Here is a 23,893-nt window from a genome sequence, read left to right as displayed (position 1 = left end):
GGGCACGGAGAATAGTAAGAGTGGAGCTAAGACAAGTCGGTCTATGAAAACTGCTTATAGAAAAGATAGTGTAGGAGAGGAATGGGGCGGCCAGGATGGCTTGATCGTACTTACCAGGGAGCATGTTGACTAGAAATGAGGTCGGCAAGGGTGACATGGGTGAGATGGTGAGTAGTAAAGATCTCATTTCATGTATAATGGGAATTATTGAAGCATTTAGTATAGTTGTGATGTAAATTACGTAATGCAGGTCTTATGTGTACAAAGTTAACTGATTAAAACAGAGATAGAGAATGCAAATAGGAAAGGATAGAGAATTAGATGTATCTGATGGAGAGACAATGGTTGTTTGGGGAATGATAGTTTACAGTGGTGATGGATAGAAGAGACATTTTTAAATAATTTAAGAGATTTAAGAGACATTCTTAAATATATTGGAAAGTATCAGTGATTTTATTAATTAAAGGAGAGAAAGAAGGCTGACTCTCTTAGGTTTCTGAATACAGTTTCTGAGTGTGTAGTTGTCAATCTTCAATTAAACTAGGAAAATATGAGGATTATTGCTTAGTAAATACATGGGCATTGGTAGAAAAACAATGAAATCCTTGAAATTTAAAATATTGTCACTCCTACTCTAAAGTTTTGCATACAACTATGTTCTCTGTATCATATTCATGTTAAAACACTTTCCTGTTGTTTTTATTTATATCTGTCTTTTTATTTTTGGCCAATTTCTCTAAATTAGTCAAATAACCTGGAATCTACATATTCTGTAGTACTTGGAGAACCTTGAAAAAGTTCTCTCTCACTCATTGCAGTATCAATATAAGTTCAGTACAATTGTTACAAAACTCTCTGGCTGCTTGTAACCCAAAGTCAAAATTACATATAGGACTGGAATACATTAACATCCCAGATTTTGAAAGGTTGAAGAAAAAGAAAAGAAGGAGAGAGAAAGGTAAAATCAGAGTTTATGTTGTTTTTTTTTTTGTTGTGCTCATAAATAAAATGTCCCATTCATAGTCCAGTTTAATCTGGACTCACATTTACAATGTGAGATTACTGTTCTAGAACCTCCACCTGGTAAGATGGCCATCACTTGACAGCTGGAGCATTTTATAATAGTTTATGTGAAATAAGGTGATAAGAAGCCATTCAATTTCTTAGTAGTCATTCTTATTCCAGTCTATTTTCCTGCTTACTATGCTCTCTTGGCACCCAGGGATCCCAGGTGTTGCTAATGAATTTGTGTGAAATGCTCACCTTTCTGCACACCTGACTATGACCACGAATGTAGTACAAGTCATCAGTTACCCAATATGTTCAGTGAGATGCTAAATATGTAGCAAAACAGTTGGCAATATGTATTGTGTTCCTAATAAATTTGCCTAACCCCTGTTAGCCATATGTACTCCATTTTAATTGTCTACTTTTGCAAATATTCTGGCTCACTATAGTCTCTGTTAGAAATTGTTTATATTGGGGGCACCTGGGTGGCTCCCTGGGTTAAGCCTCTGCCTTCGGCACAGGTCATGATCTCCGGATCCTGGGATCGAACCCCGAATCGGGATCTCCACTCAGGGTGGAGCCTGCTTCTCCACCTCTCTCCCTGCCTGCCTCTCTGCCTACTTGTGATCTCTGTCTATCAAATAAATAAATAAAATCTTAAAAAAAAAAGAAAGAAATTGTTTATATTGGTTATATGGTCCACTTGCAGTATTAGTTACAAAGGTAATTAGTGAATTGAATGGTAGGATATACATTTTAGAATAAAGTTGCTAATAATCTTTATTATCAAAATATTAGTTATATAATTATAGTGAAAAATAGTAAAAATATAATTTGTTGTTAAATTAGCTTTAGCAACTGGTAATGTCTACCTGTTTCATGAGCCAACCACATCTTGGTTTCTTGGGGGTTTTTTGTTTTATTTTTTTCACTACATTTTTTTGGATCTAGGTTATTTACTACTAGCATGTAATGTCATGTTTTGAACCTGATGTTCTGTAATCTTCTCTGGTTTCCAGCTGCCTTGAACTGGCTGTTGTTCTTCTTCCCAATGTCTTTTTTACTGGAAGAGTCTTTCCAGGGATCCCTCTTTAGCTAATTAAATTATGCTACTTTTTTTTTTTTTTTTTTAAGATTTTATTTATCTGACAGGGAATGGGAGGGTAGGGAGAGCAAGCATAAGCAAGGGGTGTGGCGGGCAAGGAGAAACAGGCTCCCTGCTGAGCTGCTGAGCAAGGAATCCAATGTGGGGCTCAATCCCAGGTCCCAGGGATCATAACCACAGCCAAAAGCAGTCACTTAACGGACTGAGTCACCCAGGTGACCCAAATTATGCTTTTCCTTAAGACCACAACTCAGTTATTATTTTCTCAGGCAAATCTTTCTTGACAAATCCTTAAATTACAGTATGAAGATATGTCCTGACTAGTACCTAACATAATCGAAAGTTTGTATTTCTTTATGTAATGCCTTAATCTTTGATTAAGGCCTCTTTTTTTTCACTAAACTGTAAGTCTTCTGAGGATAGAATCGGTATTTTTATTGCCTGATATATATGAAACTAAATCATCGAAATACTTTATGAAAGAAGGTAACAAAGAAAGAAGAATTCCATTCAAGTGGTTTTAGCTGGGCACTGTGCATTTATTATTTCAATAAGACATACTAATTTCTTGGGGTGCCTGAGTGGTTCAGTTGGTTAAGCATCAGATTCTTGATTTTGGCTCAGGTGGTGATTTTGTGGGTCACGATCTCATAGGTCTTGAGATTGAGTCCTGCCTTGGGATCCCCACTCAGAGGGGAGTCTACTTGAAGATTTTCTCCCTCTGCCCGTCCCTCCACCCCCACAAGCACACACACATGCTCTCTCTTTTCTCCCTAAAATAAATTAATCTTTAAAAAAAAAAAAAGACATCCCAGTCTCTTTATATGAGAGCTATCATTATTTCTATTTTCAGAGTAGATTAGAAAATTAATTTTTATAGATAGTTGAAACAGAATACTGAGCTAGAACAATTTAATCCATTTGCCCAGGCCTTTGGTCACAATTCTATCTAACTAAACTCATAAAAAATAAAGAAAACCTATAAGAGCTCTCATTTTAATCACCTCATTTCATTCTCATAAATACTCCAAACAAAATCACTTATCTTTTTTATTAGATGGAGACTATATATTTACAACTAACCATTTCACTGTGTGGTTTCAAAAAGGTGTTTATTGACCAAAAAACATTGTAAATTCAGTGTATTAGGATAGATATATAGTACTAGGGGTAGAACCAGAGATGGGTTTGGGCTTCAGTTCCATTACTTACTAGTTACATAAGCAATTACAACTTTGAATATTAGTTCCCTATACAAAATGAGGATTATAATAATTCAAATAAAAATACATAAATTTTTTTAGCTCTATTATGAGCCAAGCACTGTGCTACCAGAGTTGTGAAATATGCGATAATGTCAGCAAATGTACTTTAACTCTAAAGTACTATATGTATTTTCTGTATTACCTAAAAACATCTTTTTTTTTTCTTTTTGATGTGTACTACTTACCAAATTTATTCAGATGAGTATGCAGAATTCTATTAAGTTCTCTACTTAAGTCTGAAGAGTTTCAGGTTTGTAAGTAACATTTATCCTCCATACCATGGGGAGATATAACTAGGAATGTAAGATTCAAGGCTACTCTACGCTCCATCACTTACCACTCCCTTACTAACTCACTTACTTCCTCAGGGGAGGAAGAGTGAGTTAGCTGGTGAATAGGTTTAAGAGAGGAAGCAGCCTATTTTTTCCCCCCCATTCTTCTTACCTGCTGCCTATTCTGAGATTATATTCAGGACTACCCTCTTTGCTTCAATAATATAAAGGATAGGCCATTCCCATTGGAGAGACCTATATAGTCTTATTCTGTGCCAGCGAGTGGGTAAACAAAGGTGTTTCATTGAAGAGTAAAGATGAATAAACCATAGCCTAAGAAATGTCTCAAGGTCAACTTCATTACTAACAAAGGAGATAGTTAAATCTCCATCTGTCTGAGACTTGAATCTATCTTTTTTTTTTTTTCTTGGTCAGAGAGAGAGCACACATAAGCAGGCAGAGTGGTAGGCAGAGGCAGAGAGAGAAGCAGGCTCCGACAGGACAAGGAGCCCGACATGGGACTCAATCCCAGGAGCCTGGGATCATAGCCTGAGACAAAGGCAGAGGCTTAACCAATAGAGCCACCCAGGTGTCCCAACTTGAATCTATCTTTTAATTGGTTTTGAATTCAGGTAGCAAAGAAAGTTGGTATTTATTTATTTATATTTTAAATATTTTATTTATTTGACAGAGACAGAGATCACAAGCAGGCAGAGAGGCAGGCAGAGAGAGAGGAGGAAGCAGGTTCCCTGCCGCCTGCCGAGCAGAAAGCCCGTTGCGGGGCTCGATCCCAGAGCCCCAAGATCATGACCGGAGCTGAAGGCAGAGGCTTTAACCCACTGAGCCACCCTGGCGCCCCAGAAGTTGGTATTTATTAGCCCCACAAATACCCCAATAACATTGTTTTTATATTTAACTTTTTAGCATTTGACATTTAAAAGATTGAGTGTAACTATCAAAATAAAAATAATTAATATTCTAATATTCTAAAAGTATTCATTTTAAGCTTACTGTATATTGATTATCTAAATATAGATATACTTGTTTTTTTTAAAAAATCAACTTTCCCCTTGATTATCAGATTAACCAATATAAAAGTACTTTGTAAACAATTAAATGCTATAATTGGTAAGCTGCTATTAATATTTTTACCAATTTTATTTATTAATATAAAAATATAGGAAAGATATAATCTTTCTGCTTAGGGTGTTGGCCCTGTCAGAAATTGAGTAACTTATGGACAAGGAACACTGTGCTTTCCCAAAGATATCCTAAGATAAATATCTCATTGTTTTTAGAATTGCCTGAAATGACTGGCTGTAAATAGCTTTAAAATAATAGATGTCTCCAGTGTTTAACATGGGTTCTTGCTACTCAAAGTACTGTTACTGGGAGTTTCTTATAAATGTAGATACTTAAAGCCTTACTCAAAACCTCCGGAATCAGAGCATGCATTTTTTTTTTTCAAAATTCCATGTGATTATAGTTTTAGGAGTATTTGAGAAGTCTTGATAAAGGTCATACACAGTGAAATAAAATCATAGAAGTAAAGCAACACTACCTCTGTGCCATAAAAAGTCAAGATTTTTTTTTTGCTAAAATATTTATGCATCCCAAATAATTCCTTATTAATCTTCCAACAATGAATACATTTAAAATGTGCTCAGTTTCTCTTATTCTATTCCTTTTGTGATAATGAAAAGCATCAATGTCATGAGGCTGTCTTTCAGAGTTTCCAGAAAACACTAAATCAAGATAGATTTTTTTTTCATTCTATTCTTTGCCTCCATGATTGTGTTTAAACATTATCAGCCTCCGACATTAAAGAGAGCCTATTGCTCTTTATCAGGGCATGTGTCAAGGCAAGTAATATTCCACTGAATATATATTTCAGCCTGGAAACACCATAAATAATGCAGACAATATATGTTGGTTTGCTGAGTATAGTCCTCAATTATTCCTTTCATTTTTGCATAATTAGTAATGGTTTCCCATTTCCATTTAAAGTTATTTGGTTTGAATGACAGATTCTATGGTCACTCTGTCTATAAACAGACCAAACAAGAATACCTGAATGACTGCCTAAGGATTGTGAATCTGTGCGAGAGAAACAGAAAGTTACAGAACGAACAGTATCTTTGTGGTCGCTGATCAACAGTAATAAGGACAAGTACAAAAATCCTTTCTATACTAAAGAGATCAATCGAGTTTTATATCCAGTTGCCAGTATGCGCCACTTGGAGCTTTGGGTGAATTATTTTTTGGGGCGCCTGGGTGGCTCAGTGGGTTGAGCCGCTGCCTTCGGCTCAGGTCATGATCTGAGTCCTGGGATCGAGTCCCGGATCGGGCTCTCTGCTGAGCAGAGAGCCTGCTTCCCTCTCTCTCTCTCTCTGCCTGCCTCTCTGCCTACTTGTGATTTCTCTCTGTCTTAGGCTTACTATTCTTAGGCTTACTTTTACAATACAAATAGAATTTTAGGGCAATTTCTACTCCCAGTATGTTTGAAATAGAGTCTTTTCGAGGAAACTTCATGTTGTTTCTAACGTGGCTGTACATTTTGTATTTTTTACATTCTGCTAACAGGGTACAAGCATACAAATCTCTCCACATCCTCACTAACAATTGCCTTTTCGGGGTGGGGCGGGGGGATGGAGTCGATAATAGCCATTTTAAGGAGTAAAGTCACAGCTCTTTTTGTATTTGCATGTTGCTCAAGTTGAGTGCCTTTACTTAAACCTGTTTGCCATTTGTATGTCTTCTTTGAAGAAATGTCTATTCAAATCCTTTTTTCATTGATTGATTTTTATGTTGTTAAGTTTTAGGAGTTCTTTATATATTTTAGAAATTAACCCTTTATGAGAAACATGGTTGGCAGATATTTTCTACCATTTTGTGTGTTGACTTTTCACTCTGTTGATTGTTTCTTTTGCTCTGCAGAAGCTTTATAGACTCTCACTTGCTTATCTTGCTTTCACTGCCTGTGCTTTTAGTGTTAGACCCATGAGATCATTGCCAAGACCAATGTCACAAAGCTTTTTCCCTAGGAGTTTTACAGTTTCCAGTCTTAAATTTGTCTTTAATCCATTTAGAGTTGATTTTTGTGTATAGTGTAAGATAGGAGTCCAATTTCACCTTTTAGCATATTGCAGCTTTTTTCTTTTGGCAAATGAATTATGTCTCAAAAATCTGGAAAAAAAAAAAGAAAAGAAATCTCTAAAATAGAGATTTGAGACTAAAATTCTTCTGAATGGTTTCTTTCTCTCTTCTATGTCCCTCATTTCAAATACCACTATAAATAATCTAATTTTATTTATTGAACTGATATAATGTAGATGTTGTGATTACTTCATGATGAAAGGTTTTATATTTGGCATACTAGAAATCTGTTAAAGCACTGCATGTGAAAGATATTGTGCTATATCTTCTTTAGGACATGGAATTCTACACTTAATCTTTCTCTATGTTCTCCAGGATAGCTAGACTAGAATATGAGCCTCCAAGCCCATGGTTATTTTCACTGTTCTTCACTGTAGATTTCTGGATTTTTAATTTTTTTTATACTACCTCCAGTATTTCCTGAAATTAAGGGAAAAGCTTTGTGACATTGGTTTTTCAGATAGAGAACAAAACCAAAAGACATAAGCCTAATGATTCCTTTAGAAACCTGTTTTCTTATAGAAAGCTGTTGCACGTTCCTAGAAACACACTCTGAGATGGAGAATAGAAACCTGGAAGCTTGTTAGGTGTGACCTTCAGATCATTACCTGTGTGCAGGAAAGGAAACAGGATTGGGAGGGGCAGAGAACTGGAACAAAAAGCGGCTCAGAAGACCTCACAGGGAACTCTGTAGTCAGGAAGACCCATCAGAACTATCTCAGATTTATGCAAGGTTGCTAGGCCCATGCATACTCCTCATCAACCAGCTAAACTCTCTGAACCTACGGTTTCTGATTCAAATTGTTGAGAGAGAGAAAAGAAGGCAGGCAGGCCAAACAGGATGAAAGACTCTCTTCATGTCCCCTTCCAATAAGGCTTTTGTGTGGACTGAGATAAGACTGGATAGGAATGGTTTTACACAGCTCAATATGTATTACTATTTCTAAATAAGAAGGAGGTCATGCATATAATGAAGTATGCCTACAAGCACTTTGGAAATTAATGTTCATAATGGAGTGTTCTATTTGAAAGAGGCCCCGACATCAGTCAGTTATGCCGCTATAAACGACACTCTTCTCAAATGGTTTGTAGGGATAAAAAAAATGTTAAAATTGGGCAATGACCCCCAGATTATGCCTGACTTGCTAAAAATATTGATTCTTTTAAATAGCTTAGATACTAAACTCTCCAATTTTCATATTTTAATTCTACACCAAATCATAATATTGAGAGAAATATCGCAACTTGAGTAAATTGCAAAGGTAGAACAGCAATATGATTTATTTCAACTCAAGTAAAGAAAAATGATGTACCTCCAAGCTGACAGTCTAACTGGAAGATGCATGTTGGGAGAGAGCTAATATAATAAATCAGTTGCATGAAGAATTGTCTCTTTTGGTAAATAAATTGGTAAATGCTTTAGATTTGCAACACATGCGGGACTTAGACTGCTATAGGCAGAGATTTAGGGCTGGCTAGTTTTGTACTTTATGGCAGGTGCCAGTGTTGGCAGGAAAAATCTGGAGAATTGAAAGGATATAGAGAATTACTTGGCCACGCTGTTGTTTAGCAGAGAAGTGATGTGCTGTCCGGCACTGGTGCCATGGAGAAGCAACTGCCAAAAACTCAGTTCTCTTACCGATGTTACAACTACATTTTCTGTAGATGATAAGGAAACCTAAGTAAATCTAAGACTGAAAATATTGGTTTTGTTTTCTTCTGTCATTATCTGCCATCACTACCTTTTTCCAGGAGTCTAACGTCCAGGGCATATGTAATTATATACACTTACCGAGTTTAGAGGCCTCCTTTACCCAGTGCCAACACCACTGGCAGGAGAATTTATTTTCAAAAGCTATTAAGATTTGATGAGTGTTCCATTAAATTTATGGAGGAGTTTGGGAAAAATTGACATCCTACCATTATATTTTCTAAACCATGTACATGCTGTATCTCTTGAATTATTTAGTTTTATTTGATGTTCCTCAGCAATGTTTTCATGTTTTCAATGTACATATCTTGCATATATCCCCATAAATGCATCCCTAGTTCTTTTATAATAGGATTTGTGTATCAAGACTCATTTTACTAATAATACAGAGAAATATGATTGAGCTTTTTATATCGACAATGTATCCTGACACCTTGCTAATTTTACTTCTCCTTTCTGTCTTGCTTTGGAGATACATTCTGAAGTTGTTACACAATTAATAATTTTTAAAGACTTCAATGTATGGGCAATTTATTTGTTCAATAGCATTGAATATTTGAAGGAGCACATCACTTAGAATCAGAAATTTGGTTTCAACGGCCATTTACTAGCTACACCTTAAAATTATCATTAATCGCGCACCTATATTTCCATCTTCAAAGTGGGAAGATATGTTTCTCAAAATTCACACCAGGAATAAAGGGATAAAAGAAAAATAGGCAGCAATACAGATCTCCCAGCTTCCGTCTTTGTAATTTTTCAGGTCATTTATAATCATTCCCTTCAGATGGATAGCTTGTAAGGTGGAAAAATTAGTTGATTTTAAACAGATAAAACAAGTCCTAAAATGAAGTGACATGACTCAAAATATTCCTTGAGTTTTGGCCTTAACTTCTGTGTGAAATGATGAATTTAATGGCAATTAGACAGAAACAAAGAAACGCATTTCAGGCACAATTATCAAGCTGCTAATATCCTCAGTGAAGCACAGCATGATTTGTTTCTGTTGCCTTGTTCCAGTCCATTTGGCTAGAATCCCAGTTTATCCAGGCGTTCATGTATGGTTGAAATTAGTGAAAGTCTCATGCTTCCAAATTTTTTTCAGTTCTTTGTCTAATACAACAACTGCTTTCTTAGTGCTTTTCCTTTCAGATATCCAAAGCCTGAGAGCAAAGTATACACTCTTCTCTATTTTGATCCTTGAAGATCATTTTCTGTCCTATTTTTCTCTGCTTTCAAATTTGTTCACTATTAAATTTCCCTCTACATATTCCTTGTGCTTTCTTTGTTTTGCTTTGTTTCGCAATGCTATGGGTACTTAAAAGTTAGAGAAAGAAATTGCCTTGGTTCTAACCATACTTATTTGAATTAGTATTTCCTATCTTAGAAATAACTGAATAGAATTATTATCTAAAAATATCTGTACTGCTATAATTATAGCTACTGACAGAAGACAAACACAGATTGGTGTATGTTCCACTTCTCTGCTTCTCTATATTCATTTTCTTCTCTCTACTGTCATTCTACAAGGAGGAGACTTTTGCAAACCCAATAGTTTAATAATTAGAATTCACTGCTTATCAATTAAGCAGGGGGGAAAGGCCAATTGAGGAGATATAATCAAATTTTGGTTAAAATTATTATTTTCAAATATTTCTGAGGATTAAAAAAATCTTGTTTAATTTTTTGGTTCTTGTAGCCAATATAAACAAATATAAGCATTAAATATGTTCATGTTCTAATACTAGTTTCAGAAATATTGAGATTAAGTAAACATATAAATTAAACATATATAAAGCCTTCATAAACAATAAGGGAAAAAGAAAATGAAGAAAAAGTGACACGCTAAATGTTTAAATTTATGTTATAAATTTATCAATCCATACAGACGCACACACACACATCCATAAAATCTCCACATTAATGTGGCGGTACAGAAAGTGAAATACAGAAAATTAGTTTCAGATCTTGCCCCAGAGTCACATAATTCAGATTTGTCGGACACACAGAATGCAGAATACAGGTGAGCAGAAAAATCCATGTTCATGCTCTCCCTGTGTTTCTGTTGGCAGAGCTTCCCGAGCTGAGGGAGCAGACGTTCAAATGCCCATATAAAATGTAAAAGAGACACAAAAAGAAATTTAAATGTGACTTGATACAACATTAAGGTCTCCACATAATCTCAGCATTTTAACCACCATTAATATCAGTCATTCAAACAAGAGTCATGCCAAACTCAAGCCAAAGCTCCTTTAAGAAAAGAAAATTTTTAGCTAGAAAATATTCTTTCATGGACTTGCAAGAGGGACAAAATCAATGGAAATGGATAGAAGCAGAAGGTGTTCCATCAGCATGAAATGCAAAGAAGAGAAGAAGAACACTTAAAAATAATCACCTCCAAGCATAGTATTTGTTAGGTTCTTAAAATGCAGAAGACACATGGCAGTATTTTGTTTTAAGCTCAGCAAACTTAACAGGCTAATTTGTGACACCTGTCCCTACTGCTATTTAACATACAACACATATCAAGTATATGAGCAGAAACCTGAAAAGCTTAAGTATATTTAGTATAACAAACATTTTGTGAGATTCTAGGTGCAGGTGCTATGGTTTAAAAAAAAAAAAAAAAAAACCCTTATAAATGTACCTACAAAATCCTGGCGGATGAGTAAGTAGAAACTGCAATGATCTTAAGCTGTTGGAGAATAGGAGAACACTGCTAATTAATTGTAACACCTAATTGCAATACCTACCAATTTCTCTTAAGCTACAGATCTCCTTTGACAAAAATACGAAGTTAGCTTTGTAAATGGTAGGCACATAGAACCATTGTTTCTCAATGCCAGGCGGTAGTCACTACTGTTAGTAGTGACTAACTACTACTTATAAGCATCATCATAATAAACATTTTGATACTAAGCTTTCCCTGTATTATCCTTCACAGAAAACAGAGTGGTGACAATACTATACGTACCTGTTTTATTGACATTGCTCTCATTTCCAGACATGCATTCTAGTTAAATCATCCAACCACCATAAAATCTCTGTGTTTAACCAAAGACTAGGGTGGAAGAGCAAACACCTGGATTCTAGTATGCGTTCTTCTATTGTTTATTGTAAATTGCCCCCAACATTTTTTTGCTCTGTGTTATTTCCAAATAGCTAAGTCACTTGTTATATGACCTCTTAATCAATGACAGGATACCTTTGTCACTGAAGCATTTTCCTCACCACATATTTTTGCATTGTCTTAGATTCCAAGGCTTGCTGCTATTTACAGAACTTTCACATATCTGTCACCTGATTTCTTAAACACATACAAGGACCCCTGGGTGCTCAGTGCTCAGTCGGTTAAGCATCTGACTCTCGATATCAGCTTAGGTCATATCTCATGGTGGGGAAATTGGGCTCCTCACTGAGCATGGAGCCTGCTTGGGATTCTCTCTCCCTCCCTCTCTTTCTACCCCTCCCCTGATCATGCTCTCTCTCTCCCTAAAACAAAACAAAAACCACACATTTGAAAATATGCAAGAAAAAATTACAAATAAAAGACTTTTTATTATCAGCTTTACACCACACACACCACACACACACACACACACACACACACACACCCCTATAAATGATTTAGCTACTTGTCATAACTCAACTGAGAGGTCTAGGTATTTTTAGGGTTAATTTGCTTAGTAGACCTGAAGAAAGAGATAGATGTATTTATATCTTTTCTAAGTGGTTCTTTATAACTATTAAGATTTCTTTAAAATAGAAACTGTAGGAGTTGGCATTTTAGAATTCATTCTGCCTTTCAGGTGATTTTTCTTTCACACAGTCTTTGGAACAACATATTTCCCTCAAAGGAATTTAAGGAAGTTGATGGCAGCTGTTAAAATAATGGAATCCTATGTCAATCAGAGGTTAGCAATACAATTAAATTCCATTCAAAAAGTATTTACAGTGAGCCTAACTAGAGTAAAATACTAAAATAAATTGGTATAATTTGCAAAACTTCATCCAATGGTAATATAGATATATATTCCCCTATGCACAAACGTATGCATCTACAATAGAAATACCTATCTCTGTGCTCACTACTAAGAGGAAAAAGTATAGAGAAAACCATGTTACTTTAACTACAAATGTTAAGATTCATCTTGGAAAAAATTCAACTAATAGGGAATTTTAAAAAATCGTATCAGAATTAAATAATCCATTAGTTAAGCCATCTTATTAGATATAATTCAGCAATTAAGTAAGACCTATAAGGACTTAATTAAGTATCTAAGCCAAACATGGTGTGAACCAAAAGCTCAACTTTTAACCAATCATTTGGTTTTTTGGTCAAACAAATGATTTCATTGTGGTTTTCTAAAGCCTCTTTTTACATGTTATAACAGACATTAATTATGCTTTAATTTTTTCTTGCTGTTGCATACTAAGACTTCTATCACAAGATCTATCCCACTTTCTTTGGTTTATTACTAAAAATTAATCATCTTCATTAGCCTGATACTGCAAGGATTAAATCAATGGTCAAAAATTGTAAGCAGGACTATGAACCTCTAGCAATAGTTATCAATATAGCTCTATAAAGTTTTCTAGATTATCTATCAAACAAACTTAATTGATTTTCTATTGCTGTATAAAACTGTCCCAAATTCAGCAGTCTGAAACACTGAACATCTATTAGCTCACACAGAGATCAGGATTCCGACAGTGGTTTAATAGCTGATTCTGATTCAGGAGGCTATATTATAAGATTTCTGTCAAGCTGTCAGCCGGGGCTGGAGTCATATGAAAGTCTGACAGAGACTAGAGCCTCTGCTTTCATAATAGCTCACTCATATGGTCAGTGGTCGAAGGACTCAGTTGTTTATCACCCGCGTTCCAGCACTGACATATGCTACATGGCAACTGGCTTCTCCCTAAGTCAGTGATGCAAAAGGGACAGACCAAGATGGAAACGACAATACCTTTCATAAACTAACTTCAAAAGCAACATACCATCAGTCTATCATATTCTACTGGTTACACAAATCAACCCTAGGACCAGCTAGGAGGGGAACACACAATGGTATGAATACAGGGAGGTGCGGGGTCACTGGAGGTCATCTCAGAGGTCGGCAACTACACAGATGATCAGGATAAGCACTTATTACTTGGTATTTGAAAACTAAAACAAATTCCCTAAAAGTAGTCTCCAATTAGACCACCAGAGCTATAGTCTAATACACTATCTTAAAGGCTATTTTTTTAAACCAAGTATAGCATGCATGCATTCTATTATTCTTCCTATGATCACTTACTATCGCCAGAGTCTCTGCTGTCTGTTGTCCAAAGCAACAGGGGGACTACATAATGCTATTCAATCTGAGTCACTCTAGATATTTAGTATCTCTCCCTTTCCCAACCAAGAGAAAATTTCTAAGTAAAATACAAATGTTTTATTTCAAATATCTCATTTCACTATAGCTAGGGCCCACACCCCAGATTTCAACCTCTCCAAACAGGTGTTCCGACTCCAGTTTTTGAGTACTGAAATTTACATTTGCTTGTTTTGCCCATCATCATTCATCCAGCACCACTAATTATATGCATATGCATGTATTAGGCCTTCTTTAAGTTCTCTAAGATAAGTACCTGACCAAATAATTACCCATATAGCAAAAAAAAAAAACATCAACCGGTGTCCATGACATTCAGTACTCTCATATATCTTAAAGGTGAATAACTTTATAAACACATATGGATTTTGAAGATTCAGTATGGAGTCACACGTGAGATAGAACCTTACAAAGTTATGATGCTGTCCAATAGGCTGTAAAATGTATTTTAAGTTAACAATCAAAATATGGGAAATTTTCAACCAAATAGCCAAAAAATAGTCAAAGCAATCTTGAGACAAAGGAAAGCTGGAGGTATCACATTCCTGAATTTCAAACTATGCTGCAGGATTTGGTAATCAAAACAGTATGGTACTGGCACAAAAACAGACACATAGATTAATGGAACAGAATAGAGAACCCAAAAATAAACCCATATTTATGTGGCCAACAAATCTATAACAAAAGAGCAAGAATGTACAATGACAAAAAGTCTCTTCAATAAAGGATATTGGAAAAACTTGACTGATATATACAGAAGAATGAAACTGGCCTACTTCCTTATACTATCTACAGAAATAAAGCCAAGATGGATTAAAGACTTGAATGTAATACCTGAAACCATAAAACTCCTAGAGGCAAACTAGGCAGTAAGCTCTTTGACATAGGCCTAAGCAATATTTTTTGAATTTGTCTCCACAACAAAAGCAGAAGTGAACAGATGGGACTACTTCTAACTAAAAAACGTTTTCACAGCAAGGAAACCATCACAAAATGAAAAAGCAATCTACTGAATTGAAGAAGACATTCACAAATGATATATCTGATAAGGAGTTAACATCTAAAATACATAAAAAACTCAGAATTCAGTATCAAATAACCAAGAAATGTAATTAAAAAATGGGCAGACGACCTTAACAGACATTTTCCCAAAGAAAGTATACAGATGTCCAACAGACACAAAAAAATGATGCTCAATTTAATTAACCATCAGGGAAATATAAATCAAAACCAAAATGATGCCACCACATGCCTAATAGGATCAAAAAGATTGGAAATACCAAGTGTTTGAAAGGATGAGGAAAATAGGGAACTCTCAGGCACTGTTGGTGGGAATATAAATTGTTACAGCTACCATGGAAAACAGCATGGAGGTTTGTAAGAAAAAAATTAAGAAGTAGAAATGCTATACCTTCCAGCATTTCCATTTATATGTATTTATCTGAAAAAAATGAAAATGCTATTGTAAAAAGACATACGTACTCCTATGTTCGTTGCAACATTGTTTACAAGCACTGGGATACAGAAGCAATCTACATAAATGTTTATTTAAAGATGAATAGATAAAGAAAATGTGTATATATACACATATATATACACACAGATGGCTATATGTATACACACACACACACACACACACACACAATGTGATATTACTCAGCCACAAAAATGATGAAATCTTGCTATTTGGGACTACATGGATGGACCTAGAGGGCATTATGCTAGATGAAACATATCTGACAAAGACAAATACCATATGTTTTTACATATATGTGAAATATACAAAATTAAAGAAATGAACAAACAAAACAGAAACAGATTCACAGATACAGAGAACAAACTGATGGTTCCTGGGGATAGAGGTAGATGAAACAAGAGAATGAAATTCAGAGGTACAATCTTTCAGTTATAAAATAAATAACACACTGGGATATAATGTACAGCATAAGGAATATAATCAATAATATTGTATGTGACAGATGGTAACTAGACTTACTGTGGTAACTATTTCATAACTTATATAAATATCAAGTCACTATGTTGTATGCCTGAAAATAATACAATATTGTATGTCAATTCTTCATTTTAAAAGAAGGGAAAAAACACTGTATTACTATTATATATTCCTGCTCATCTAGAAAAACCTTTTAATTAAAAAATATTTTAAAATTTGCTCCCATAAATAGAATACAATAGGAAACAAAGAGTAGAAGTTGAATTATGCATAAATATATACTTACAGAAAAAATGTGTACTTACTCCCATGATTCTGGGTTCGACTGATTTAAAAGTTTGCATTCCAAAGACTGCTTCAAAAATACACATTGAATTGCATTGATTGTTACTGCATTGGTTTAGAAGCTAAGATTGCCTCATAACCAGTGCAGCTTCTCATACAATAAGGTAAGAAGACAAATGGAGTATTTATGTTGACTGGCGACTGGTATGATTAATGTTCATTATCAGAGGAATAAGTATTACATAATGGAATAAGGAATATGAATAAAACTCAGATAATCCTCTAAAGTACTCACTAGTACAACTACATAGAATACCAAATGTTACTGTAATTTGTAGAGGCAGGAAAATCAAAATCACAGATGCTCCTTAATAAAAGTATAGACCATACCAGTGGGTACTAAACGTGACAAAGTTGAGGTGCTGCCTCAATGCCAGAAGAATCTGAAATGGGTGATTGAGGAGGCAACTTGTAAATATGTACTGTAGTCTCATGTTTTGTTTTAAACACCACGGACTATAATCTTTATTCATTTTTAGTTCCTTGTTAGTTTTTGTATTTATTTCTATATTGTAGCAAACTTCCTTCCATAGCAGAACAAGGATTTCCTAAAGAGTCTGTACGTAGAACTGGATGCAAAACTTAATCAAATTTTAGGTCATCTTCCTTTGGAAGTAGAATTTGCTTCAGTGGTGTAAGAAACGTATTATGTCACATGGAATCAGTTGTTTTATAAGTATAAATAGAGGAATATATGCAGATGGTGAGGGAAAAAAGTTCATCATAGTAGATAACTGCCACTTGTTGATTAGCTATAATTTAAACACCTCTTAAATTTAGAAGTAATCCCTAGTTTCATGGTGTATCTGGCGGGAGGCAAGGCTCCATTCTATGCCCACACTCTATTAAGTCCTAGATATAGGAGCTTGGGTTGTTGAATCAGATCTTCCTTATTTAGGCATTGACTATTGAGACTCACAAATTTAAAGAGAAGTTAGAGCTTATTCTAGTTGACAAAGTCAAGGTTTCAATGGTGGCATTTGTGAGAGATGGCAAAATTGAGTGTCCAGTGCGAAATGCCCAGAGTGGCATCCCATCAGTTTATTCCAGTAGCCTGTTGTCTGCTGGCCAGTTACCTTGTTATTGTTCATTTTTTCAGTCTGGTTATCCAAATTCATTCTAGGTCAATTTTATATCATCCCAAATGACGTCCATTCACATGTTATATTTCTGTTTTTGCAACAAACTGTAAGGAATTTGAGAGATGCCCTCTAAATTTAGATAACCAGTATACATTTGCCCTAGATGAAGCTTCCAAATATAAACATGAAAAAGTCAACAATAAAGTGAAGAAAAGAAAAAGTTGAGTGCTTAGTTTCATTGCACCATTTATGAAGTAAATATGGGTTTGGAAATTCTCTGTCAAATTTATTTAAAAAATAATATAGGAAGATATTATGACTGTGTATTTTTTTAGTCTAAACTGTCAATACTTTATGGAATAGTTGGTAGAAGTTGAAGCAGCATATAAAACATTGAAATAGTGCAGGTAGGTAAATACTATGGCTGTAAAAATTTGAAAAGACTTACTATGGTTCTTTTTGGATCAAGAGCCAACTTTTCAGACTCACAGTGGCTCAGAAACTTTCATTTATCTTACTAATGTGAGAGGAATTGGAAAACAGCAATGCCAAAAGATCAGACCCCCCAAAACTGTTTTTCTATTTTGTTCAAGGAAATAATAATAAAAAAAATTCATTTCAGTTGCTTTTCCTGAGGCCTCTTATATTTCCCATCTATTCTTGATCTATGAATATTATTGTGTTCCTAGCTTACCTATGGGCCCATTTTTTATTTATACTTTGTTCCTATATGATTTCATATAGTTTCATGGTTTCAAATAACATCAATATGCCAATTCTTCCCAAACTTCTCTCTAAATTTGAGCTTTTCCTTGAGCTCCAGACTCATATATACAAGTATGTACTATTAGGTGGTAGAACCACATGAAATTGATGACATTAGGTAGTTTTTAGCTTACAAAAAAATAAAAAGAGAGAGAGAGAGAGAGAATTTTATATGGTTTAAACTAATCAATATCTTCACTTGGATGGTATACAGTAATCTTGTATTTAACATTTCCAAACATAACTCATGACTTCCCATGTCTTTAACTCCTTGTCAAAATTATATCTAACCCAGGTTTTTCATCACAGAAAGTGGCCAAACATTTCACACAGTTGCTCGGGATCAAAACCAAGGAGAGATTCTTGATTTGTTTTCCACTCATATACCTCTAAATTCAATATGTATAACACACCCTATTTTTTTGTTCTACTTCCAATATATCCTGCAGCCACTTTTTTCCTTCTCAAAGAATAAAATCCTTTTAAAAGTATCATTATGTCTTATCTTAGCTACTATGATGTCCTCCTGACTAGTCTCTACATTCCATCATTTTTGGAGGCCCGTTCCAGTCACAGAAGAGAGAGTTTCTAAAATGTGAACTACATTATGCATATCTCACACTTAAAACAATTAACATATCAAATTTATGTAATAAATGTTGATTGTGTATCTTACTTAATATAGTCCTACATATTCTGGGTCCAGCTTATTTTTCTCACCCCATCCATCCAGCATCAGTCTCCCCTTTTCCTCATTATGCTCCATTCATGTAGAAATATTTTATGACTATTTTTCAGAATTTCATACTATTTCATAGTTTTATCGTATTTTTATGAGCATGAGTTACTCTTTAAGTTATTGTGGATGCACTTAAAATGTACAAATCTAGATGAGCTATTGCTTAACTGCCTTAAGAAGGATTTTGGTGTCAAGAATTGAAAAGACATGGTGCTTGCCCACAAATATCAGAGAAGTGGCAGAAGAATCCTGTCCTGAAAGATTATCTGGCCTGGGAATATTCTGGTATCAACATTGGTTGTAACACAGCAGATAAATACTGTGCAGAGAAGAGTTAATGTAGTCAACCTGAGACGGCTATTCTTAGAAAAAGCCTGCTTAGAAGGTTGGTCCTGGGCTGGCATCTGTTAACCGGGTTTTTGGAGTATTTCTAGGCAACGATTAATTGATTAGGGTGGCTCTTAGTGCCTAGACCATTTGCACAAGCAATGTGCCTTAATCATAAATACCTGCTTTCCTTCGGGGAGTCTGGAATTTTGGTATGTGGCACAAAGAGAGTGCTTATGTGGTTTGTCCCCAATAAAAGTCTTGGGCCCTGAGTCTCTAATGGGTGTTTATAGTAGACAACATTTCATATGTTGTTACTGTTCTGCTGATGGGAGAAGAGTGCATTCTGTGTGACCCCTCATAGACAGAAAAGAGAATAAGAAAGCCCACACAGAGATTCATCCAGATTCCACGTGTGTTTCTCCTTTATGGTCTAGCTGTGCATCCTGACTGCATCACTATACTGAATCCTAACCACAAATAAAAATAAATAAATAAATAAACAAACAGATAAAAGATGTGATGCTTGTTTCGTCTTGCTTTCTAGTGTTAGTAGTCTGGGGTAGCTTGTAAAGATGAGTTGCTGCATCTGGCTCCTCCAACAAATAAGAGAGAACCATGACATTTATTGAGAGTTTTGGATTTAATAGGCAACAGATCAATCATTTGGACATACTCATCCAGCTCTTTTACCAAGGTTGGAAATGAGAGTCAGTCCTATTTTCCCATGTGAGACACTAGTGAAATTTTTACTTTCTGTCCTTGAGTGTATGGAACTTTGGGTTCTACAATGCAGTTATTAGTTCCCATGGGAGAATGCTTTCACCACAGGACTCAACAAGGGTTCTAATACATTGCAATTTGAATTCTCCACCTGGCTATTTTAGGTTCCTAATGACAGTGAATCAAAAATTAAAGAATTTTACTCTACCAAGTGAGCTTTTTAGGTTAAGGGTTACTGGACTCTTAGGAAATTAGGTTGCTACTTTACAGTGGTATAAGGAGAATATTGTTTGGAATGCAGGTGATAACCGGGAGTGCCTTTTGGTACTCCTGTACATCCTGTACTTAAAATTAATTTGGAACTAAAACAACCCAAAGTCAGTAGGACCGCTAATGCCCTATAACCTTCAGGAATGAAGGTTTGATCAGACAGGAAGACACAACCAGCTAACATGGTAACTTAGAGAAGAGTCATGAATGAACAGGAAAAGAAGATAGTTATAAGTACTGGCTATGGCCACATGAATAGTTGCAGAAACAAGGACTACAATAGTTATTTGTATTTCTTCTTTATATTAGTGTTAGGATATTTGGTTATGTATAAAATATTTACTTCTTTCCCTCTCTCACCTCCCTCCTATTAAACACAAGAAGTGTTAATGGAAGCTGACCTCAAATCTCAAAATTTGAGTTATAAGAAATTGAGGAAAATGTGATTCAGCAAGGAGAGGAATATATTTTACACCAAAATAGTTAAAATGATTTGTATCCTCTTTGGGAAAAGATTAGCATGTTTTTTATTGTTATGAGGGATAATTGCATCATTAAAGATGAAGCATCACTTTTCCATTACCTTTATTTGGAAGTTTTGTGCAGTTTAAAATAGTGTATATATTGGTCAAGATGACAAGGAATTGATTATGGAAGCTTTAAATTATGTTGATTCAGCTTAGTTAGAACTGTCTCCCTTCCAGATTTCTGTCTCTCCTTAATTCTGGGCTAACATTGGCCTAACCTAGAGAAATTTGCAGAAGATTCAGAAGGCGGAGTGAAACAGCAGCCTGTTAATGCGTAACAAGTAAGGTTAGGTGCTCTTGTGACATACAAGTTATGTCAACATTGTGTTGACATGCCTTGTGGACCTGGGGTAGAAGCTAAGCTGCAGATGCCTTACTGCCTGCCAGGTCTTCTTGCAGCTTCTCCAAATCCTGGGAGTGGTTTTTTAAAGTTTCATGGTCAAGTGCATCAGCATTTTTTGCTGGTTGTCTAAATCATCAACATTGGGAGTTTTACCTCAAGGTTCCAACTCACTTTTGCATATTCCAGTTCGCCATTACTCTTTCCTCACTTCATGTCATGCCCATTTTCTTTCCAAACTGTGCACACTGTGGGGCTTCAGAGACAGCAGCAGATGCGTGGGATACAGACTTACATAGACTTCATTGGTACCCATAAACCCATAAGGATCTTTACAGGCTTGGAATCTCTGATTAAAACAGCCTGACACAGGCTGACTGGGTATACCCGAGTGGTGTCATAGTAGCCCACTCTTCTGACCCATTCAAGCAGCAGAATAAAACTCATAAATCCAGGCAGCACTGGAATCTGGGATCTGTGCAGCAGGATGGCAAAGGCTATCTAGTGCTGAAAATCCTAAGCAAGAAGGTGAGAAAAGAGCTCAGCAGAGTAAACCAGAGGCACCATGCCAGCAAACTCTGAAACCAGAAGAAGAGGTGGTTCTGGCAGAGAAGAGACGGCTGGGCAGCAAGGATGGCCCTCCTTATTGGGTACTGGTGCTATGCCTACACAATAGGATTTCCCTGTTAGAGGACCTTTGCTGTTTCAGGCTAAGGACACTGGAACAGTACACGTGAATGAATAGGGAAGCTCTACTAGCTTTATGTTGTTAGGCACTCCCCACACATACTCAAAACATCCGTGGTTATTCACCACTTCAAGGCCCTGGGATCTGCACCATGTTAGACATGGTGAAAGTGGCAGATACCATCCTTTTTTCCCTTGATCCTCTAGAAGGCTGGGGATCACTGCCTCTCCTGCTTGTTTGCTCAGGGCCTTCCCACCTATACACTAGTTGTCTAAGTAGTTTCTGGCCTCCCACTGAAGGGGTTTCTGGCCTCCCACTGAAGAAACAGAGATGCCAGAAAGAAGCTAAGTAAAGCAGTAGAAAAGTGCTTTCCTGATGACAAACTTCTCCTGTAGACACTCAACCTGAGAGAAAGATGCTAGTCCGGCAGCTGGCTAACCAAAAGCAATGACATCTTGCCTTTCCAGTTTGACAGGCCTACCTGACTGCCCATGTTGCTGACTTTGTGCCTAGTGAGGAGAACTTGGTGGACACCTTGAAAATCTGAGGCTCTGTTCGTAAGCCAGTTCTGAATGTGAATAGCTTGCTGTATATCACTGGACAAGGTGATTTCCAGATGAAACAGATAAATGCTCTGAAGGACCCTTTCCTTTTAAATCCTAGAGTGGTCAAATCCCAAAAGGACCATCTTGACAATCGATATTTGTGCAGTGGATGCTGTAGCTGGTATGGAGGAAGACATTAAGGTCCTAGCAAAGGCAGACCCTGATAGACAAGCAAGCATCTTTGTAAATAAAAGTTATCCCAGATCTGAAGGAAGAAGACCAAACCTGGCCCACTAAAGAGGAGCTGAACAAGGTAAAATCACTTCTTGAAGGCAAGTTCCAAGGTGGTAAAGAAGGTTCCCAGAAGTGTAGCAAATTACCAAATTGAATTGATTTGGGATGAGAATGGTGCAAGTGGTGGGGAAGGTGAATATGATGGTATGAAACATGAGGATTCTATTGATGAGGAATCTTGGGATGAGGGTTAGTAAAGAGGAAGGGGGGAGGAATGTGAAACTGACTACAGCAGAGTCCACATGTGATGATCTGTATAATGAGAAAATGGATGAAAAGGCTGAGGAAAACAATGTTGGAGAAATACAAATAAGAAAGACTGGAAGAGCTATTTCCAGATGAAGTAGAGACACCACCCCCCCCCCGGCCCCGTGACATGGCTGCGAAAATTCAATTTCAAAAGTACAGAGACCTCCAGAGCTTCTGCATGTCTTCATGGGACCCTAAGAAAAATCGTACTCAGGATTATGCTCTGATCATTCAGTTTCAGAACTTTGCTAACACTTGAAGGAACTGAGGCTGGCTGATAATGTCATGCTTCATATCCGAAGTCCCCATCTCAGGGTTTGAGTGCTTCAAGCAAAGAGCACACCACTGATTGCATTTTCATTACTCCCTGATCTTAAGGTGTCAGTACTGAATATGGTGGGACGCTGGCAACACAGAGCAGATGAAAGCTAGAGGGGCTGATCTTCCAGTGTGGGTTTGGGTGATTCCAACCCTCACCTTTGCTCTCTCAGCACACTTTGGTGGATAAACATAAATTTCAGAGATTTATGACTACTGACATAGCCTTGGTTGTGATGAATATATGGCCCAATCATTTTTCCTCCTGAATCTTTGTTGCTTTCCAGATAGAATAGCAACGGAAATGCACAGCCTCATTGCTATAGGCCATCAACTCTCAGTGGATCTGGACAAAATAGTCATCCAGAGAGTTGCTTTGAGTGATTACACCTGTGGCATGGACTACCCTGGTGAAGATGATCCAGAGAAGAGGCCGGTGAAGGACCTGGGACTGAGATTATGTGCTTTTTGGTGGGTGATTGTGGGATTCCAGGAGTCTACAGTATGATCTAAAATGGATATGTGTGTTGGCACATTCTCTGCTGCAGCAGATTGCCATTTAGGGAGAACAGTGCAACCAGAGGAAGATCAGACTAGAAACATTTAAAGTATTAATCTCAGGGCAGGAAATTTTTTTTTGTGTGTGGGTCTTAGAGCAGTAATAGTTTGACAACTAGTCAAAAAGCCATAATGTCTTCAGTAGAATAGGTAAGAAAGAATGTGGTACGTAAAGTCAGAAAAAAGGAGGAACTAGATCACAATTGTCAGTAGTTCTTAACCTAGATGTCCATTAAGATCACTGGGGGACTTTTAAGAAATAACCTTGCCT

General features: G+C 36.3%; 1 pseudogene; it reads left to right on the top strand.

Moving 5' to 3' along the window:
- The window catches only part of LOC101681315, a 34,206-nt pseudogene extending 10,634 nt beyond the window's left edge, over nt 1-23,572 (top strand).
- Nucleotides 23,573-23,893: the final 321 nt, after the last annotated feature.

This window comes from Mustela putorius, unplaced genomic scaffold (assembly GCF_011764305.1).
Source record: "Mustela putorius furo isolate JIRA1106 unplaced genomic scaffold, ASM1176430v1.1 tig00000228_pilon_pilon_pilon, whole genome shotgun sequence".
Lineage (NCBI taxonomy): Eukaryota > Metazoa > Chordata > Mammalia > Carnivora > Mustelidae > Mustela > Mustela putorius.
This window is presented reverse-complemented; position numbering and strand designations above follow the sequence as displayed.